This window comes from Lutra lutra, chromosome 4 (assembly GCF_902655055.1).
Source record: "Lutra lutra chromosome 4, mLutLut1.2, whole genome shotgun sequence".
Classification (NCBI taxonomy): Eukaryota; Metazoa; Chordata; class Mammalia; order Carnivora; family Mustelidae; genus Lutra; species Lutra lutra.
The window spans coordinates 192063569-192080020 of NC_062281.1; the positions used below are offsets into that span (position 1 = coordinate 192063569).

General features: G+C 47.7%; 1 protein-coding gene and 1 long non-coding RNA gene across 2 annotated transcripts in view; one reads left to right on the top strand and one right to left on the bottom strand.

Annotated features, from left to right (window-relative positions):
* The window catches only part of RERE (arginine-glutamic acid dipeptide repeats), a 445015-nt gene that overhangs the window by 408995 nt on the left and 19568 nt on the right, over positions 1-16452 (top strand).
* On the bottom strand, positions 728-16450 carry LOC125096901 (uncharacterized). Its single transcript, XR_007126435.1, has 3 exons — positions 16324-16450; positions 15302-15304; positions 728-738 (listed from the first exon to the last, which is right to left on the bottom strand). It is a non-coding gene; the product is annotated as an uncharacterized LOC125096901 (long non-coding RNA).

Here is a 16452-nt window from a genome sequence, read left to right on the forward strand (position 1 = left end):
ATATATGCGCGTACACAACATACATACCCGGTGCGGTGTGGGAAATGGGTTGAAGGTCAGGAGTGCAAGTTGGGAAATCAAGCGACAGCCTTGGCCCTTGTGTGCTTGTTTGCCCCCTTGGACTCCACACAGTAGCTGCCACCACGGAGTCAAACAAGGGGAAGAGTCTTAAGCATATGAGTGGGACGGCAAGGGGTTTTCGGAAGTAGCTGTGAGTGAAGAGCAGGCCGGTGGCGTGGCACACCCAGCAGGGCTGCGGGGTCAGGGCTTCACCTTGTCTCCGTGTGCATGCTTCGTTCTTCAGGTTTCACACAAACATGCACGTGGGTCGGTGTGACATGTATCACTTCACTTATCATTTATCACTTATCACTCTTTGTATCACTTAACCCTGCTTGTCCTGTAGATTACTTTGGAAGCTGTTGACATCTATAGAACAGTCATTTTTGGCCTTATCTAGAAGCATAGCCCTGCTTCTTTTCAGCTCACTTGGAGAATTTTGAAGACTGCCAGGGGATGCACTACTTGTCACCCCTCTCAGAAACAGGTGGTTTCTAAGGGTTGTCATTTTATAAGCACGACTTCCTTTAAGATACCACAACATCCAGGAAAAAACGGGATCCTAACACTTGGCCAGCGAGAGAAGGCAGGGTTTCAGACCAGAGGCCCATGTTTGGATTCGAGGAGCGCGGACACAGGTAGAAGCAGGACATCAAAATGTGAGCGGCCCTGCAGTGGCTGTGCCGGGGGCTTGGGCAGCTGGCGATCTGGAAGAGTGAGGGCAGGTAGAAGAGCAACTGTTTGGGATGCATCAACAGTTAAGGGCAAAGGAAACCCTTATCCTGTGGGCTTCTGAACAGGAAGTACTTGCCTGTAACTGTCCAGTTCTCAGTAAAGATGAGAACCCTTTTTTCAATGGCAGAATTGGAATGTTTACAATCTTCTGGTTTGTTGTTGTTGTTTTAGTAAATATTGAGAAATTATGAAAGAATCTTGTTTTTTTAAAGATTTTATTTATTTGACAGGCAGAGATTACAAGTAGGCAGAGAGGCAGGCAGAGAGAGGAGGAAGCAGGCTTCCTGCCAAGCAGAGAGCCAGATGCGGGGCTCGATCCCAGGACCCTGGGATCATGACCTGAGCCGAAGGCAGAGGCTTAACCCACTGAGCCACCCAGGCGCCCCTGAAAGATTCTTTATAAAATATGTGTTTGGTATAAAAATAACTTAGTGAATTCCTGTGTACCACCAGAAGTTTGAGATCTCATGCAATGTTCCCTCCCTGGTCCAGTTCCTTGCCTTCTCCACTATCCTGAATACTGTATTATAATCCCTTTCCTTTTCTTCATGGTTTTGCCTCAGATATTTGTATCCTTCCACAATGTGTTGTTTACTTCATGTTTTTGAACTTCATGGAAATGGAATCACGGAGGAAGAATAGATACCCGCGCCTTTGTTCTTTTTACTCATCTTTATCCCAAGATTCAACCATGTCGTGTAGTTCCCACTATTTCACAGTATTGTAGGAATATAATACATTTTACTTCTCTTTTCTGCTGTTGATGGATGTTTCCGTTTGTTTCAGGTTTTTTGCTTTTTGTTTTGTTTTGCTATTGCAGACGGTTCTGTGAATGTTCCTGTACCTGTCTCCTGGTGTGTGTAAAGGTAATTCTTTAGGGTGTACCTAGGAATACCATTCCTGCGTTATAGGCATGTATATCTCGTAGTTAATAAATGAAGGCAGTTATTTCCAGACGCATACAAGAGTTCCGTGTTTTTACATCCTTGTCAACACTTGATAGAGTCACACATTAAAATGTTTGCCAGTATTGGGGCGCCTGGGTGGCTCAGTGGGTTAAAGCCTCTGCCTTTGGCTCAGGTCATGATCCCAGGGTCCTGGGATCGAGCCCCGCGTCGGGCTCTCTGCTCTGCGGGGAGCCTGCTTCCTCCCCTTTCTCTCTGCCTGCCTCTCTGCCTGCTTGTGATCTCTCTCTCTCTGTCAAATTAAAAAAAAAAAAAATTTTTTTTTTAAAATTAAAAATGTTTGCCAGTATTGTGAGTTTGAAGTTTCTCAGAGTAATTTTAATTTGTATTTCCCTGACTACTATGGATGTTGGACATCGTGTAATGCCTTCATTGCCTGTGTTTCCTCTTCTATGAAGGATTTATGTAAATCTTTTGCTCATTCTTCAGTTGAACTGTCTTTTCTTTTTGATTTGTAAAAATTCTAGGTGCTCCTTATTTTAAATATTGTGTGTTGCAAATACGTACTTCTGATTTGTGGCTTATCTTTTTGTTCTTTATAGTAGAATTAGCATTTTCCTAATTTTGATGTAGTTAGTTTTATTAGTCTTTATGATTTGAGTCTGTATTGTTTAAGGAATCTTTCTTCATGGATGTAAAGGTAGTCCCTTCTGTTTGTCTTTTAAGAGTTTTAGAATTTCATATTTTAAGTCTTCAGTCTGTTGGAATTGGTTTATTGTGTCTGAAGTGAGGTAGAGGACCAGTTTTATTTTTGTGTGTGTATAACCAAGTGTCCCAATACCATCTTTTGAGAGATCCAGCTTTTCTTTCACTAATTTGTATTACCAGATATGTCAAAAATGGAATTTCCAGAAATGTTTGAATCTACATCCGGGCTTTTTCCATCGGTCTGTTCGTCTGCCCCGTGTAGGTATCTTATTGTCTAGCATTTGAGTAATTGTTGACATTTGGTGTGGCACTTTCCCACCAGTTCTTTTTCAGGAATATGTTGGTTATTGGCCCCTTGCTCTTCCTAAAAGTTTTAGAATATCTCGCTCCACAAAGTAACCATTTGGAATCTTAAATGAAATTGCATTACATTGCACCTCTAGATCCTATCCACTGAGTTTCTGGACAGTCTCTCCAAGTCACATTATGAAATACTTCTCTACACCATTTCCTACATCCCAAGTTGCAGCCTTCCCTTGAGAGAATATAGAATAGATTTAAAAACCTCTGTCTTCTGTGTTATATCTTTGAGGTAAACTTTGTTCGAAAAAATTCAGCCTTAAGAATTTGGGGCTGCCGAAAGGAAACTCTGGCTCTTTGGGATTCTGTCTTGACTGGATTTCAGAGCCTGGTTCTGTGGAGTGGGAAACCTTCCTTGTGTGACTTTGCTGTCTTTATGGGATGGTGCCGCATGGGCTAACAGGAGCTCCTGAATGCTCTTATTATTAGTAATGCCCAAATGCGGGAAGTGTATCTTGGCTTGGAATGAGGTTCCTGGGAAGTTTTCTTGGCTCTCTTTTCTCCTTAAGATTTATATAGGACGCAATGGCTATTCTTGTGTGTGTGTTTATGTGTGTCTTTCTGACTCAAGGATAATTTTTAAGCAGAGATCAGTTAACCATAGCATCACAACTTTTCTTAAATATACTGGTATTTTGTCCGGTTGGAACGGAAGTACACAATTAAATTCATGAAAATTCTTTTCCTTACAAGCTTGGAAACTGGTTCTCCTTTGCATTTCTTTTGACTTCTTTAAGCCCAGTGGGGAGGGCGGGGGGTGGGGGTGGGGGGGGTGTAGTGTAAAAGTCTTCCCTTCGGAGATAAAAGCTCCCAAGTAGCTGATCAGGCCTTCTTAGGCCTGGGGTTTGTTTTGTACTGTGTTGTTTTGTTTTGACACCAGGAACCAGAAGGATGACATTATCTGATATTCTTTAAGGTCCTTTTGGCACCCAGGGAATTCCTGTATTTCCTTTGTGAATTAACATAAAGCAGGATTTAAAACTCTGCTATAGCCTACCCCACTATTACTTAGTCTTTAGGAATTAGACCAGCTCTTCCTCGGTTTGTGACTTATCAAGGGCTGTGCTTTACTCAAGACTCCCTAAGTAGCCGTGATCCTCTATCCAGGCAAAGAACAAGGAGGCAGGAGGCAGCCAGAGACTCTGGAAGGAGGAGCTATGAGGCATCATTAAAGACATTAATAGTCAACTTAGTCATTATGCGGTGGTAGGTATTGGTATTATTCATTGAACTATTAATTTATATGTATAATCCATTTTGATTTGATTTTAGACAGTGAACATGTTAAATTTTGAAGTGCAATTAGAACAATCAGAGGCTGCGACTGTGCCTCCCTGCGCCACCCCCACCCGCATACTTCTAAAGAGCATCATGGGTCCAAGGCCACACTTGACCTGGTCTTGCTAAGAATGCCAGGAACAGAAGATGGGAGGACCCAATATCCCAGTGGCTGGCAGAGATAGCCTCGCAGAACTGCTCTTGGGCAGTGGGCCCTGGAGGGGAATGTGGGCAGGAGGGACTGACTTGTCAGAGACTGCTTTGGATTCACTTTTAGATTGTTGTTGAAGTGATCGTGGTCGTGTCGTTGGTTGAAAAACACACCCGTGACCGGCATGTTGGTGGCCAGTTGCTTGCACCTCTGTTTCAGGGGGGCACTCGTCACTTTCGGTTCTCAGTTCCACCCACAGGAGTGAGATGTGGTTTAGCTGGGACTTTTTAGAATTAAAGTCATGAGACTAAAAACATGCAGCTTGACTTCTTTATTAGCAATCTGGAATTACTTTCTGGAACATTTGAGTCAGAGCCTACAGAAGTGCTTCCTGTGGCCAGAAGGAGCATGGGAGACACATTCAAGGCATCTGCTTGTGGCATTGGAGCTTTTGATCCAGATCGTATGTGACAAGAATTTTTAAGTGCTACTCATCAGACCAATTTTCCTTTTATCTGGGGTTAGTATGCAACCTCTTATCTCTGCTCTTGCCTTAAGCAGCTAACACTTGCCTCTTGATTTGCTGCCACATGTGAGTTACTGTTGAAGTGATGTCTGGAGTTCCCAGGGGAGGACCTCTACTCCTCTTATTAACACTGTGTCGGATGTAGGTGCTTCAGTACTAACCCCCTGTGCATCCAGAGCAGCACATTAATTTTCTGGACCCATCAGCACAGTCCCTGTCGGGAAAGCATTACAAAATCAACAGTGTGTCCTGAGGGGAAAGGTAGGACTGCAAGGAAGGACACATGTAACTCAGGGACAGACTGAACTTGACAAATGTCCGGTCCAGGCTTACACCAACCCCTGGCTGCATAGTACAGAGGGGCAGAGGGACAACCACATAGTGGACTAGACTCTAGAACCCAGGTCCCTTGAGTCCCTGGGCCCCAGGATGTTTTGGGGTGATTTCAGTGAGTTGTACGACATTTTTCTCCATCCTCAGCTCAGCATCCGAAATGCAGATTCTCTATAGCTTAAACTCTTCAAGAATCTTCTGCATTTTCTTTCTGCTTAAAGAGTTTGTGTTATAAGCCAGTGATTTTCAGTCTGGGGTTTGTGAAATTCTGGTATGTTCCACGTTGTCCTAAGAGAATATTTTTAAAGTTCAGTAATAGAGTTTATTGTAATTAGGTATAATTTTTAACATAAGTAAATGTTCTTTGATGCTTTTTAAAAGTAGATTTATGGTGTCATGAACTTAAATAATGGGATGTTGCACGTCCCCTGGCTGGACCTTTCCAATCTGTTCATCAGACCTAATTTGATATTGAAGTGTAGAGATAGCTGGGAGACCCACGGTAACCTGCTGAAGATGAGCAGGTACATTGTTTTGGTTTTGTTCTGATTCCTGCTGAAGGGGTTACTGATACTGTCTGTTCTGATTCTCTGGCTGATTACCTAAGAGTGGAAGCAGAGGTTGTGCAGAGAGGATTTTTAAGTTGCCTCAGTGAGACCATTAGATTAGGTGTATTTTGTCCTTATAGTTCTGTTTGGGGATCTTCTGGAGAATGCTGACCGCTTTGAACTGTGCTGTCTTCGTCCTGTAAATTTGCCCCAAACACCATTATCACTCACGATGCCTAGCATTCCCTTGATCTCTGTGTGAAGTGCCTGTAGACATGATAGACAAAGTCAGTTACAGAGACTACTATTCTTCGAGAGATTTTTTTTAATTCAGTTAATTAAAATGGTTCCTTGAGTTGAACTTAGTTTTGAGTTTCTAGTCCTTTTCCTGAATGGAAACAGAATAAAAATAATAGTCATTTATCTAGCACATGTGCCAGGTCCTTATTAAATACTTTGATCCTACCCACAACCCTGTAAACCATCCCTAGTTTACACAGGAGGAACTGGAGTCTCAGAGATGTTAGTTCACCTTCCCATGGACACACAGCTAGCAGGGAGAGGACTGGAAAGAAGGCAGTACAGGAATAGTACGATCCCCACATGTTGCCCCCCGGACTCCAGAGGTGGATTCCGGCTCCCTGTAGTGTGTCAGTTTGTGGTGAACATAGGTTAATGGGTACAGATGAGAAGCAGTAATTTGTAGCAGAAGATTCTTATAGCGGACCTGGGACGTGTAGGTCTCCTTTGGCCACGCTGCTCCTGGCATTGCCAAGGCTTAGCTGTGAGCTTGTGACTCCCAGGGATGGATGTTGCCAACCCAGAAATACGGCCAGCTCATCCCTGAGGCCAGTGTAAGCGTCCAGACTCTTCAGTTCCTCGCTCCTTCTTAAATACAGTTGTATTCTGTTCACCCAGTTCAGCTCAATTCTGCTTTTTAAGTCAGAGTTTTAAAATATTTAATGCATTTGCTATTTCGAGAAACACTGGGTTGGTTTTGCTTTCTACCGCTTGGGACTTGGTACTTGATTTGTGACTGGGCCGCAGTCGCCTTCCCGGCGGGCAGAAGAAGCCGGGCAGCCGCCGCCGCCGCTTTCCGGTCCGTCGGTCCTTAGACACCGGGGACTGCGACAGCGGACTTCCCTACAGCGTTCCTACCGCTGACGCTGCGCCAGCCACGGGGCCGGCGCGCCCGGCCGTCTGCTCTCCTTACTGTGGCGATTCAGCGAGTGGGGGCCGTTACTTTCCTCGGTTTCGAAAACGGAGCAGCCGAGGCCTGGAGGGGTCAGGTGCCGGGGGCGCCGCCGCGGCCGCTCCCAGGTGAGTTCTGTGGCTCAGGTAGGGAACTCCAGGTGCGAACCTGTTCTTCCTCCGCAGCCGCCTCCCCCTCCGCCACCGGCGCCCGCACGTCCCCGTGCGCACACGTTTACCATTTGACCAGAATGACCAAGCCAGGGCCCAGGATGGAATGTGAATTTTCATCCGCGTGGCGGGCGCTTTGTGTGCCGCCCAGTTCTGCCGACGTTGGGACCCTCGCGGGCGCAGAGGGGGACCTGGATCATCGCAGCCAAGCAGCCAGGCTGGCCGGAGCGGGGGCCGGTCCCCGGGGCGTCCTGCCGCCGCCCTGCGCGCTGCGCTTCCCTGGTGTCGTTCTCGGAAGGGTCCGTCGGGCCCTCTGGTTTGAAAGCACAACCCCAGGGCCTTTTGGTGGCTGCCAGCAGCCCGCGCGCGCCATAGCGCCCCACGGGGCTCATTTCTCCTGAGACGGAGTTTGGAGCCTTTTCTCACTAACTCTGAGAGGAAGATTTAACTAGAACAGTCTTCTTCAGTGCACTTAAGACCGGCCCCAAATACTCTCACACCGTGAAACGAGGAGACGGCCAGCCTTTAGAAAATGGAAGTTACAGTTTTAGTGTCAGTCAGAATGTTCCGTTGGACCAGAGTATAGGTGTGATCGGCCAGGCTTATGTGGCTCCTCACGTGAGGGGTTGTGGCTCAGGGATTTGGGGTGCACGTCGGTGTACTCAGGGAGCAGCGCCGCCTGTGCGTCACCAGTTCCCATTTCACATGTGTGCATCCCTTGGGACAGGAAAGTAAATTTCATTTTTTGGATTAAGGGACTCTTCTGAGGCCGTGGTTTGTTGTTGTTGTTGTTACTTTAATATACAAAGTTGTGTGGAAATCCTTGATAATCTCGAGTTTAAATCCTCCTAACTAGTTTCCCATCTCATGTTTATCTTAAGTCTGAAAACCTTCACTGAAAGACGATGGGATTTCTCATTTCTGAGATTGAGAGTATGTAATTTTTATGAACACTGATGACTTTTTTGTCTTGTATCTTCCGTGTGGAAGCGTAATTCCCACGTGTGTGTAGGCTGTGGTAGAACTCACTACAGATCCACGAGCACTTCCTGAGCACCTGCTCCGTGCCGACCGTGGTGCTGGTTGTTGCTGGGGATACAGGCTGTGGAGCGAGCACATCCCTGTTCACATGTAGTTTAGAGACCAGCTGGCGAGGGAGAAATAGGGGATCAAAGAAATAGATGTTGAGTTCCAGTTCTCCCAGATTCAGTGACACAGGCGCTATAAAAGGGTCACAGCTAAAGCAAGAGAGAGATGGTATGCATGGAAGAGGCTCATAAGAAACTGGCTCTGTGGGGTCAGCAAAGAGAGTGTATACGAGGTGGCATATAGACTGGGTGCCCCAAAAGATGGCTGGGGTTACAGGAACTGGTGGGGTAAGCTGGCAGCAGCCAGAGGAGGGGCGTCGCCTGAGCCTGCACCAGGCCAGAAGGCAGTGCACAGGGGAGAGGCACCAGTCCCCTTTCTGAGGATAAATACAATAGGAGGGAGAACCTTCCAAGGTCCTGGCAGATGGCAGAGAACAGCTTTTTCAGGACCAGGCCCCTGAGGGACATCTCTTTGGGAACTCTGGGACCTGGGCTTCTCTGTTAGCATAGGAGGGTGCCTTGGGCACAGGCCCAAGCTGAAGTCACCACACAGAGGAACCTCTATCTTTGTGTTCTCCACTGCAAATGGTTTTGGCTCCTTTGGGGAAGTAAAGCAGAACTGGATAAAGGCCAGTTTCTGAGGCTTCCTACAACTGGAAACTGAAGCTTTTTAAAGCTCTTGAATTAATGAAAAGTTTGTTGACTTTTTAAGAGTTGTTTCTGGGATCTCAGACGTTTGAGTACTAAGAAAGCAGAGCTTTTCTGTCAGCGTCCCTCCCTTTGTGTAGTTTTTTGTTAGAGATGGTGGATGCTTGTGGGTGACCTTTTTTTTTTTTTTTTTTTGTTAAGGTTTTATTTATTTATTTGACAGAGAGAGAGAGTGATCACAAGTAGGCAGAGAGGCAGGCAGAGAGAGAGGGGGAAGCAGGCTTCCTGCCTAGCAGAGATCCCAATATAGGGCTCGATCCCAGGATGCTGAGATCATGACCTGAGCTGAAGGCAGAGGCTTAACCCATTGAGCCACCCAGGCGCCCCTGTGGGTGACCTTTTAAGGACACATGGGGCACACAGGGAAAATCTTTTCCTACAGGGAGCTAGGAACACACTCATGTCTCAAACCAACCAACTCAGCATCAACTCGGGGGTGGTTAAGGTATCCCCCGGGGCGAGCTTCCCCGTACCTCTTCCTGCCATACATACCACATGTTGGCCTGGGGGAGAAGGGGGTGGATACAGTGGGGTGAGCGAAGTTCATGATGACAACATTAGTTTGTTTCCAGAACAAGAGTTACCAGGAATTTTTTTTTTTTTTTTGGAGTTACTGGGATTTTGATGCAAACGCAGGGCATGCTGATCAGAATTTTGTGCCCTGTGGTGCTGGAGGAAAGCTGTGGCAGTCAGCCCCAGCTCTAGTGCCTTCCCTGCCACATAGTTTGTTTCAGAGATCTAGATCCATCTAGCTTTTCCAAGCTGTGTAGTAAATGACCAAGGACACTCCCAGCTCTCCTCTGGATAACCAGCCCCACAGGGGCAACAGAGCCTTCCTCAGGTCCCTTGGGGGTGAGGGTCCACCACAGGAGCAGCCTTGCCAAGCAGCTGAGTTAAGGAAGGAGTCCCCAGAGAGCAACCATCCGTGCACCCTTATAGGCTGCACACTCGTGCCACCCCACGTGGGGGGCCGACCACACAGCCCCTGAGCCTCCTGGGCTGGGGGCTGAGGGGCATGGCTGCCTCGGACAAGAACCCTTGACGAGACCCAGATACCAGCCGGGAGGAGTGCACCCTCCAGGCCCATATCATGGGCTGTGATGAGGGGATCGGCAGTGGTTTCCATAAACTATAACCCAGACCCCTGGGGGCTCCCAGCCTGTGTGTTTTCTAAACAAACTACAGTGTGCGTGTTGGTATGAGTCACCCGGAACCACGTCCTGGAGACCCCCCCAGGACCGCCACCAGGCCGCTGCGGTCAGAGTGCCTCATACATCTGCTCGTTCCTGAAGTACGGGCGCTTGATGTTGCATCCGTGCCGTCGCGGCTTGGCGGGGAGTACCGCGCTGGAGGTAGCGCAAGCCCGATGGAGCGGGGCTCTTTCTTGTGGGACTGGACCAGAAGAATTCAGTGGTTTAAATACAAGTCTGGGGAAGTTCTTGCTGTGTGTTCTTCTGACACCTGACTGTCCCATCTTCCGGTCTTCTTCCTTTGCGCTGAGCTCCTCCGGGGAGCCGGCTGTCTGACATCCAAGGCGTCTGTGAGGTGTCAGTGGAGGTGGGCAGCTTGTCCCAGGCCGTGGTGAAGCCATTGTGAGAGACCCGTGTGGAAATCTGCCCAGAGCAGCTCGGATCCGCCGGGACACTCAGCCCCCACCTGGAGGGGCCCGAGTGCGCGTACGGTGGCCGCTTACTTGCCCACTTGCCCACACTGCTGCACCTCTTTGGCACCTGTTCTTCCCCCCAAACAAACCCTGCTGCCCCCGCCGGCCCCCCACAATCAGCTTTGTAAACTCTTCTCAAAGCCCGGAGCTGTCGTCCGGTGGGCATCTCCTCCCCTGCGCCTCCTTTCCTGCAGGCTGCCTGGGAAGCCCTGTCCTTAGGCTTGGTATTTGTGCATCAGGGCTGCACTAACAGCGTCCCCCAGACGGGGGCCTTAAGCAGTAGATACTTGTGCTTTCACAGTTCTGGGGGCCGAAAGTCTGAGGTGCGGGGCTTAGGACTTGAGCATATGATTTGAGGGGAGGGCAGAGACCCCCAACTCAGCCCTTAACGGCTTCTGTGAAGGCACCTGCTGCCCCCTCACCCTCCCTCCTGGATTTCTTTACAGCTAAAAGCCACGATGAAATGACTGCTAGCCACGTGTGTTGAGACCTGAGCACAGATTTGGTGTGCGAGCTTGTTTGGATTTTTCTAAGATCTTTGCCTTAAGTTGAATTCAAAATTCAGGAAAAAGAGAGGACATGTTTCATGTCTGCATCTAAGGAGGGTGTGGAATTGTAATTGTGTCTGTGTGGCTTGAAGGGTAATCTTTGCTTCTGCTCTTTTTATTAAACAAATGTGATACGATAACAAAATTAAATACCCTTTCCCTCCTTTCTTTGAGATGAGGAAGCCTGTCCTTTATTTTAAAATTCAACTTGCAGAAATGGATTGTACTTGATAATTTGCTATGCATCCATAAAAACTATAAAATAGAAAAAGCAATGTTGCTAGAGTAGCTGTTCTCATTTCCTGGCAGTCATTACATGCTCCCAATACAAAAACATTTTTCTCCTAACTGTCCGTTCTGAGCTCAAAAATGGATTTCCCTCTAGCCCCTGTCATTCAATTATCACCTCGGGAAATGCATAGAGATATAACTGATGATCCCTTTAAAACGTCCTGCAGCATGCCACCCTCTCTCATCCTTCATCTTTTGTCCTGTTCCCATCATTAAATGTTACATTGCCAATGTATATTTTATAGGGTGACCCTGACAGTGTCACTTTGATTCTGTGCAGGGATAATGAGATTGCACATATAATGAAAGGCCGATAAATAGAAAAATGTTTACGAGATGGAGAATAGCGCTTTTAACGGTTTTATGGCTTTCTCTTTTCCTCTCTTCTCTTCTCCCCCTTTGCTGGTAGAATTGTGGTTTTGTTACAGGAACAAGAAAACATTAAGAAGGGTGATGTGGTAATAGAAATGACGGCGGTGAGATCCCACTTGCCCTGTTGCTGAACTCCAATAAAATGAATTCAGGAAATAACGAAGTATTCAGCTTATAGGAAAGAAAACTGATTTCAGTGAATGAATTCTTGGGGAGTTTGGGGGGCCCCTACAGAGAACACAAGATTCCCGGTGTTGGCATAATTGTACTTAAGATAATAAGTCTTCAACAGCTCAGTAAAACCAGAGACAAAGGCCCCTGCCTGAGTTGGCCCTCGTGTCGGGGTCCCGAGTTGAGTGACGGCCACTCTTGTGGCTATGTCAGGACTGCCCAGGCTTCTGTGCCACAGGTGGGTTCAGGCGCCACACAGGGCGGGGGTCCTTTGTTCCAGGCTAGTCTAGACTGCTTCGTGGTGGCTGTGACCTTTGTCTTCATACAAGTCATTTCCAAATCTTTTGTTCATTTTTTATTGTGGTGGTTATTCTTGGTTAAATAGAAGAAACTTCTATGTTGCTCAATCGATAGGTTTTTAGTGGAGCTCCTTGGAGAAGTGGTAGTAGGAAGAGGCGCAGGAGACCCATCCCGTGGCCCTCGAGTCATCTCCACGGTTTTGAGCCCGCTTCAGAGCTACGATTTTAAAAATAGATACTTCCTGGGAGAGGTAACTTGGGAAAGACACATTGTAGCATGTTCAGAAGTCATTTCTTAAAGGGCCCTGCCTGGTCAGGCTCTCAGGTTAGGAGGCCTGTGAAGCTCATCTGTGTGGCACGTCTCTTTGACATATGTGGCTTAGAGCCAAAAGTGGCCAAGAGGGCTTTGCCCATAGCGTAAGCCATTGGGTGGTTTGAGGCACGGTGAGCAGGTTGTGAGGGGGTGCTTGTGGGCTCCCAGGGTCTGTGCGATATAGTCCTTGGAGTTTGTTCTTGGTATGGAAAGTAGAACGTATTTGTCTAGGCTTGTGTGTAATTCTGATTGTGCCCTTGGGTCTACCAAATGTGTTTCTGAACCTGGTACCCCTGCTTTGGCCAGGTGCGGCTCTGTCATTCTTGGGTGCAGCATGGGGATCTGGCTCCACCAGGCTGGGAAGGCTGGCTAGTCCTTGTTGTCAGGGATGCACAGTGCCCTTTTTTTTGCTCCTCTGCCTATTCAAGGTCCATGGAAGAGGTTTAAGATACTTTGTAGATGAAAGATAACCCAAATTTGAGCCTCTGGCTTTAAAATGTATATATATACTTCCTCTCAATTCATAGCGGGATGGTTAAGAGCATAGGACTGGAACCAGACCCTCGGGGCTACCGCTTGAAGCTCTGTGAGCTTGGACATGTGGCTTTGTCTCCCTGTGCCTCGATTGTCTCATTATAAAGCAAGGATAATGAAGATATTTATCTACTAGGGTAGCTATGAAGACTGAATATATTAAGTTATAGAGGACACTTATTTATAGTGCTTAGCTCTCATCATAGATGTCACAGCCCAGTAACAGTGATTGTTGGTTTGTAGGTCTACTATAGAGGAAGTGGATTCCTCAGCCACACCCCCTGCTGTCAGCCCCTGACACCCATCTTCAGAGCACTGCTTCCAAGCAACACACACACTGGTCTCTGGAAAATGAAACAAAAATAAGAACAATGTAGTCATTTTTCTTAACACTAAATACCAGATTAAGGAACTCTTCTTATTTGGATGTTGTCTGTCCTTTCTACTTTTTTTAGAGATAAAATGTCATTTCTTTTATGAAATAATGGTACGATCAGGAAGCAATTATTTATTTGTCTTTTTTTAAAGATTTTGTTTATTTCAGAGAGAGAGAGAGCACGCGCACAAGCGAGGGAGAGGAACAGAGGGAGAGGGAGCAGCAGGCTCCCCACTAAGCCAGGAGCCCAATGTGGGACTCAATCCCAGGACCCCACGATCATGACTGGCCGAAGGCAGATGCTTAACTGACTGAGCCACCCAGGTGCCTCCAGGAAGCAGTTATTTTTAATGACCTTACTTGAGAACAAAGTCAGTAGTCGGATATCTTTTTCTCAGAAGTTAATTTCTTAGAATTAATTTCAGGGGCGCCTGTGTGGCTCAGTGGGTTAAGCCGCTGCCTTCGGCTCAGGTCATGATCTCAGGGTCCTGGGATCGAGCCCCGCATCGGGCTCTCTGCTCGGCGGGGAGCCTGTTTCCTCCTCTCTCTCTGACTGCCTCTCTGCCTGCTTGTGATCTCTCTCTGTCAAATAAATAAATAAAATCTTTAAAAAAAAAAAAAGAATTAATTTCAGGTGAATTTTAATGCTCTAGAAATACTCATTCCATCAAATGTTTACTGAATACTCATTATATTCAAGATATTGTCTTAGATCTCTGGGGTACTCAAAAGAAGTAGACACAGTCTTGGGGATGTTGGACAGGTTCATTCATGGTTATGATCCAAAGGGGAGCCTGGGTATACCAGGAAAGAGGCAAGTGCAGAAAACCGTAGACGTGCAGACGTTGTGATCTCAGGGGTTAGAGGAGAGGGTAAGTAAGACTTAAGGGAGAACGTGGGATCTGTGGTGACCTGAACCCAAGGTGGTGAGGACTCTGATCCAGACACTGAGGAGACAGTGGTGAGGGGTTTGTGGGGCTGTAGCCCACAAGCAGAAGGGAAGCACTGAGGGACAGCACACTGGCCGTTGTGTTTGGCGTTAGCCAGGGGCTATGAGAGGTGGGGAATGCAGTAGCAGGGACTTCTTCGGACAGAGGGAAAGTCCTGGAAGAGATAGCAGAGCAACTGGACCTTTGTTTTGTTGGCCTTGAGGCGCCTTCATTGATTTGCAGAGGAAAGTGACAAGGTCAGAGCTGGTCTTTGGGAAGACTTGAGCGTGTCTCTCTGGGAGAGGACAGGCCAGCCTAGGACCTCCAGTCTGGACATGTGAGTGGTGTTGTAGGACCAGAGATAGAACCCACAAGTGGCTGAGGTCAACAATGAAAGCAACATAGAGTTTAGGAAATCTCATTACAATTTTGGCAAAAAAAAAAGAACACCCCACCGCCAACAAAAAACAAAAACCCCTGCAAAACTCTTTTCATTCTTCTGCAGCGTATAAATAGTGGTAATCATTATTTTAAAAATTATTTAACCTCTCAACTAGGATTTCATTTTTAATATTTATTTATTTGAGAGCAAGAGAATGTCAGTTGAGCGCAGAGGGAGAGAGAGAATTGCATGCAGGCTCCCCACCAAGTATGGAGCCTGACCCCGGGCTTGATCTCGTGACCCCGAGATCATGATCTGAGCCGAAAGCAAGAGTTGGATGCTCAGCCAACTGAGCCACCCAGTTGCCTGTCAACTGGGATTTTTTAAAGAGATGTTGGGGAGTGCCAGGTTCTGGAACATCTCTGTGAGCATGTTAGTGTGGCCTCTTCTTACACCCTGTTAAGCCCAGGAGAACTTCACACACTTCCCGAGTCATCATCTTGCTCCCTTTCCCTTACCTTTCCCCAGAAGAGGAGCTAGAGGTGGGGCGGTTGCCTTGCCTAGAAACAGGCCGCCGCCTCAGCCTCGGGCTTCCCCTTGTGGCCACGCTGGAGAGGCGCCCTGCCGGGCCTTCAAGCGGATCGTCGTCATTCTGTCAGACGCTCTCTGGGGCCACAGAGTTGCTGGTTAACAATGAGCAGCAGAGCGGCTGACGGTGTCGGGCTCCTTCAGGGATTAGGGGATTCGGTTGGTTAACAAAAGAAGGAGCCCAGGAGAGCACTGCTTTAATTACCAGAGTTGACGCTGGAAGACAACCAGTTGCCTGCTGGAGAAAGATCTGTAAAGGTGGCTGTTCCTAAACATAGCTGGTGGTTCTGCCCAGTGCCCAGCTTCTCACCTCAGATGTTCGGAACAGCCGTCAGCTTCAGCCCTTGAATCCTCAGGGAGTGAAAGGAGAGAACGACTTGCATAGGAGTCTCTGCCGGGAAGTATGACTTGCTTCACTGCCCCAGGTTAGTAGTTTTTGCCTAGAACCGCAGCTGTAATTCCCAGGCAGGGGTGGTCATGGAGGTCGGGGGGCCAGGCTCAGCTGCAGGGTCAGAGCACTCCGATTAGAGGGCTTCCTGGGGGATGTGGCCCATGCGGGCTCGCCCGACCTGCTCCCAGAGCCAGAGCCGCATTCTCCTGGGACCTTGACCACTTGTGGGGCCCCGGGTTGAGGAGTGAAGTCTGAGAAGCAGTTTTGTGCCATGTTTCCTTCTCCCTCCTGCCCCTGCTGGGTTGGGGACCTTGTTCTGTAACTTTTCATTGCTCGCTGGAACTTCTCTCTGGAAAAGCACACCTTAAAAAAAAAAAAAAAAGGAAGGAAGGAAGGAAAGAAAGAAAGAAAAGAAAAAGGAAGCTTTAGATTTCTCCATTCCAGCCAGCCAAGTGGTGGGATTCTGCACTCCTTTGTACGTGGGCCCCCGAGGGGCCAGATGGAAACTGAAGGGTCTCCTACAGCCGAGGTTTTGCAGGGCAATGGCGCCCCGACTCTCACCGGCTGCACTTGAGCACGCAGAATAGGGCATTGGGAGGAGAACAGTTCAGGTACTCTCTGCATATTCATAGTGAAATATTTATTTGGCATCAGAACAGTTAATAATAATAGGTCTTAAAGAATTCACATAATTTCTTCTAAACGCCACGTGGTGGGCCCTGTCCCATCACATTGGCTGGCGGGGGCACGTGGGCTTGAGGAGCTGTGAAGTAGCTTTGGAGAGAAGCTCTGTTTCTACTGCCTTTATCTGAGTGCAGCTTCCCAGGCCTCCT